The sequence below is a fragment of the Euprymna scolopes genome, chromosome 21, assembly GCF_053919585.1.
Source record: "Euprymna scolopes isolate OS-2025 chromosome 21, ASM5391958v1, whole genome shotgun sequence".
NCBI lineage: Eukaryota > Metazoa > Mollusca > Cephalopoda > Sepiida > Sepiolidae > Euprymna > Euprymna scolopes.
Genome location: NC_136502.1, coordinates 57,297,718 through 57,303,215, shown reverse-complemented (window position 1 = coordinate 57,303,215; position 5,498 = coordinate 57,297,718). Strand labels below are relative to the sequence as shown.

The 5,498-nt window shown below is 37.2% G+C and overlaps 1 protein-coding gene and 1 pseudogene across 1 annotated transcript in view; one reads left to right on the top strand and one right to left on the bottom strand.

Annotated features, from left to right (window-relative positions):
• The window catches only part of LOC145242386 (uncharacterized), a 153,195-nt gene that overhangs the window by 126,157 nt on the left and 21,540 nt on the right, over positions 1-5,498 (top strand). The window lies entirely within an intron of this gene.
• LOC145243317 (5S ribosomal RNA) lies at positions 4,992-5,108 on the bottom strand (annotated as a pseudogene).

The following is a 5,498-nucleotide window of genomic DNA, read 5'->3' as shown; positions in this document are numbered from 1 at the left end:
TGGGGACCTCACCATCGGATATAGTTTAAGGTCATATCCAGGACCCATTACTTAGATGGGTTATACACAACGTTCATTAATAACGATTAGTTCACATTACCTTCAATTTGGTAGAAAGAAGACACGAAGACCGCAGTTACAAAAATATGATGATCTTCTTTTATTACATTCAACCGGTTGCAATGATGATGACATCCAGGAATTCAAAGTCGATTACATGATTAAAACTTTCTAACCCTTCGCTTCCAAAGGGAGACCCTCCTCTGATTCGATCCGGACTCGACTGCCTCCTGTCTCCAACTCTCTCTAATCTCCTAAAACTAGCAAACTATATTGAGAATTCAGTTTCTGCTATGACGTCATGTATGTGGGAAACTCACGTAGGTTAAACATGCATGGTTCGCACATGTCCAAACCATTTCTGCAGACAAAGAATTCTTCTAACCTATTTTTCGACCCAACTTATTTTTACTCATATTTAAATTTGCTATTGTTCGTTCTTCTAACTGACCTTATTTTAATTCAGTTTTCATAAAAAGAATTGAACAATCAGAATCCCTTTTACTCAAACATATTTAAACTATTTTATATTAAATTGAACAATGTGAAATTCTACATTCCATTTCTGACTATTTCTGAACCTATTTTCGAACCTTGCTTACCAGGTTCGAATCTCGGTCTATCTAATCTCATTTAAGAGTTTGTGTGTCAGTAGAGGTAGATAATTTTAGTACACTCCTATATTAAATGGTTGCATCACATGAATGAGAAACTGGTAAACTATAAAGATGTTGTTTTCAACCATCTCAACAATCTTCTATCAGATTGACAAGAAAGTTCTTGCGGTTTGTAACTTTTAAATTCAGATAAACAGATCTCGGCTCAAACAAAAATTTATCGATCGAAACAAGCACCATTAGAATCAACACACTTTTGCTTCTATCTTTCCGTCATCAATGCTCTGATCCCCGTCTGGCATCAATTGAAATGAATGGCTCTCATCTTGGGGAGGCACCATGTTTTGACAAGCTTCTGAGTTGATCTGATATGGAACGCGTACATCAAATTTATTTCCAAGGTCGCTGGAAAAATGGTGGGATCCTTCTACCGCTCCAGTAGATATCTCACTGCTGATGCAATTCTCTACATCTATAAGAGCCAAGTGCGTCCAAGGATGGAGTACTGCTGCCACATCTGGGCAGGAGCTCCTAGAAGCAGCTTATCCTGCCTTGACAGACTTCAAAATAGACTTTGTAGCTTAGTGGGGAGATGCGTTTTTTTTCTTACTTGCAACCTCTTTCCCACGGAAAAGACGTTGCGAGCCTGTCTCTGCTTTATCGTTTTCATGCCAAGTGCACATCTGAGCTCCAATCTATGGTTCCCCGTAGCCAAGCTTTCATGAAAAACACTCATCTAGCTGAAACCACTATCAATAATTTCCTCCACTCTTTATCTACCTAAACCTAAACGTAGATTCTATGAACAAAGCTTCTTTCTTAGAACTGCACGCCTGTGGAACTCTCTTCTATTTGCCTGCTTTCCAGCTGACTACAATCTGGTTGTCTTCAAGTCCAATATAAACAAATTCTTGATGAGCTGTTCTCCTTAAGTAATTCAATTTAGCAAATTTCCACTACTAACGATTACTACAATATTCTCATTGGTTACCATACACTCATTAACCCTTATCCTCGAGTGGCCTCCGGGCCTTGATAAGTGGTTACTCCTTTGTAAAAAAAAAAAAAAAGAAAAAAGCACAGGTAATGCCATCTTTTTCTTTTCTTTTTTTTTCTTTTTTTTAATAAATTTTATTTTTTCAATTTTTTTGCTCCGAATGGTAAGATGATTTTCAAGTGGCAGAAACTCGTCAGGAAAAATCTTCCTCTGCCGAAGAAGAAAATGCTGGTTTCCTTTTGCTTGGCTCATCGACGCTCAAGCATCCATCTTCCAAGGTAAGTGGATGAGATTGACCTTCTTTTCATATTCCTACTTACTTGCCTCCCCACGAGGGCAGAGTTAAACGCAAGGTCGGTTTTTAATATGGGGAAAATCCAGCTCTCCAAAACGGGGCACTCTGGATAGAAACAAAAAAAAAAAATTGTTGGCACTCTGAATAGAAACAAAAAAAAACATTGTCTCGGTCATGAAGGATTTCTCCTCCACTGATAGAGGACAGAAAAGGTAAAGTGTAGCACCAGAACAGATACTACACTGTAATCTTGGCCCGAAGAGCAAGAAATGATTATTATTCACGTTATTTGGACTCTTGTTCTCATCTTAAGTTTTGTTTTTATGGTTTTGGTTGATTTAACCTCCAATCTTCTTCAGGTGTATCGTATCAAACTGACGAGAAGCATTAAGCTTTGAAATGTCATGATATAAAGAGTTTCTATAACTTTCTTGTTTTCCTTATCGAACCGACAAATAAATTTATCTATATCTTATTTTGATTGAGATTGTCGGACTGACTTCCTCATCTTGGTTGTTATGGTCACAACATTTCGGCCGTTTTGCCCTCCGGCCTTCATCAGGTGTTTTGTATCGAACTGGGGAACCGTTTGTTAGGAGTCTCGAACCCAACCCTTTATCATTATTACGGGGGTACCGTGTTCGGACTCCAGCTAGTCTCTGGGACATAGTTGCTGATTCTCTGTTTTGAATGTTACTTTTCACTGCCTTTGTTCAGGATTGAACTCAGCACCTTTGGGTAACTGTAAACTTTGATACAACGTCTAGGACCACTCGGCCATATGTAACTAGTCACTCAGTCCGACAATCGCAATCAATGAAAACACCTCATCTCAAAAATACAGACAATTAATATCTTATTTTGTTTTGAATTATCATTACACATATCTCTATCTCTTATGTGAAAGTCACTTTGTGTGCGTGTACGAGTTCTTTATCATGGGATCTGAAACAACTGAGCAAATTTCACACAAAGCTAAATTATATATCTGGTAGTGTTCCTAGATAAGTTTTTTTACAGAAATTCATCCGATGAGTATTGAAAATCAAAAAAATCTGATCTTAAAAAAAAGTCTTTTTTCTCTTAAAAATAAAAAAGAAGAATTTTTACAGGAAAATATTTTACGATACACTGGTGTAACCTTGGCCGGTGTAACGTAAAAAAAAGATACACTGGTGTAACCTTGGCCGGTGTAACGTAAAATAGTCTCCTGTAAAAATGCTTCTTTTTATCTATCAGAGAAGAAAGATTATGTTTAAGATTGTCAAGCCCAAATATCAGCTGACATGATGTTGTAAACAAACACAGACGGAATTTGATGAACGACATTATCGTTATTATCTTTTTTTTATTTTTTGCAAATTAGTTCGCCGGGCAAATTTTTTTTGCAAATTAGTTCGCCGGGCAAATTTTTTTTGCAAATTAGTTCGCTGGGCAAATTTTTTTTGCAAATTAGTTCGCTGGGCAAATTTTTTTTGCAAATTAGTTCGCTGGGCAAATTTTTTTTGCAAATTAGTTCGCTGGGCAAATTTTTTTTGCAAATTAGTTCGCCGGGCAAATTTTTTTTGCAAATTAGTTCGCCGGGCAAATTTTTTTTGCAAATTAGTTCGCTGGGCAAATTTTTTTTGCAAATTAGTTCGCTGGGCAAATTTTTTTTGCAAATTAGTTCGCTGGGCAAATTTTTTTTGCAAATTAGTTCGCTGGGCAAATTTTTTTTGCAAATTAGTTCGCTGGGCAAATTTTTTTTGCAAATTAGTTCGCTGGGCAAATTCTTTTTGCAAATTAGTTCGCTGGGCAAATTTTTTTTGCAAATTAGTTCGCTGGGCAAATTTTTTTTGCAAATTAGTTCGCTGGGCAAATTTTTTTTGCAAATTAGTTCGCTGGGCAAATTTTTTTTGCAAATTAGTTCGCTGGGCAAATTTTTTTTGCAAATTAGTTCGCCGGGCAAATTTTTTTTGCAAATTAGTTCGCTGGGCAAATTTTTTTTGCAAATTAGTTCGCCGAGCAAATTTTTTTTGCAAATTAGTTCGCTGGGCAAATTTTTTTTGCAAATTAGTTCGCTGGGCAAATTTTTTTTGCAAATTAGTTCGCTGGGCAAATTTTTTTTGCAAATTAGTTCGCTGGGCAAATTTTTTTTGCAAATTAGTTCGCTGGGCAAATTTTTTTTGCAAATTAGTTCGCTGGGCAAATTCTTTTTGCAAATTAGTTCGCTGGGCAAATTTTTTTTGCAAATTAGTTCGCTGGGCAAATTTTTTTTGCAAATTAGTTCGCCGGGCAAATTTTTTTTGCAAATTAGTTCGCTGGGCAAATTTTTTTTGCAAATTAGTTCGCTGGGCAAATTTTTTTTGCAAATTAGTTCGCCGAGCAAATTATTCCTTGTAATATATAATAGTCAATAGAGGATGGATTCTATAATAATTCATATACAATCTGCATTTTAAGCGTATTGTATGACTGCAACGCTGGGCGGCCAGCATTTTTTTTTTTTTACATTTACACCCCAAACAAGGCAAGTGCCACTTTGATGTAGGGGTTTACTATTTGAGACATAAATTGCAGGGATACTATGTAGGGAGTTGAGCAGCAAGATGTCTGTTTACATTACACTTGAACTTCTGCATGTCAGTAGAGTTGGAGAAGCAGGAATCCGGAAGGGAATTCCAAAAGCTAACAGTTCTGGGGAAGAAACTATTAAAGTAGAAGGTTTTCTTGCATCTAGGGATCTCTACTGTGTAGGGGTGGGATTTTGCTGCTTGTTGGGTTTGTCGGGGATATTTACATTCAAGGGGTACAAGGCTTGTAGTTCGTCAGGGCATTCACCATTAAAATAAGCTGGTGTATATATAAAAAAAAGGCTTCCTTCAGTCTTGGTAGACTATGGATACCCACTGCTTGCGCGTGAAATTTGTATGGCAAGAGTTGCGCAATCTCCAACCATGCCTCCCCTGAGTCAACATTGTTGCATACCAGTGGCAAGTTGAGGTTCAAGACGACTGGAAACAATGCCGAGATAAGCGGAGAGCACATACAGCGCCTAGAATTCCCAAATGGTCACCCATCTGGTATTAGCCAGGCTCAACATTGCTTAACTTTGGTGATCTGACGAGAACCGGTGTGTCAATGTGATTATGCCGTATATATATATATATATATATATATATATATATATATATATATTAGAAAAAGTACCCGTCGTTGACTGGGTTCAAAAACAGCCTACAGAAAATGGACTCTGATTTATGAAAGTATGACAGGTTATGAAAAGTGTTGTGGAGATGCCTACTATGAATCACCAATACCGGGGGAGTCCGGCAACGACCGTCAAATAGGCAAGACGCTTATGCTGCCTCCAGTAAGACATGCAACACGCCACATACCGGAATATCTCCAACTGAAGTATATCTGAAGACATGTAAATATGTATATAACTTTTCTTCCTAATATATTATTGTATACCTTTACTTTCCGTGTTCTTGTTAATTATTTGTGCAGACACAACAAAAAGGAAGGGTTGTAAAGAGATAGCTTC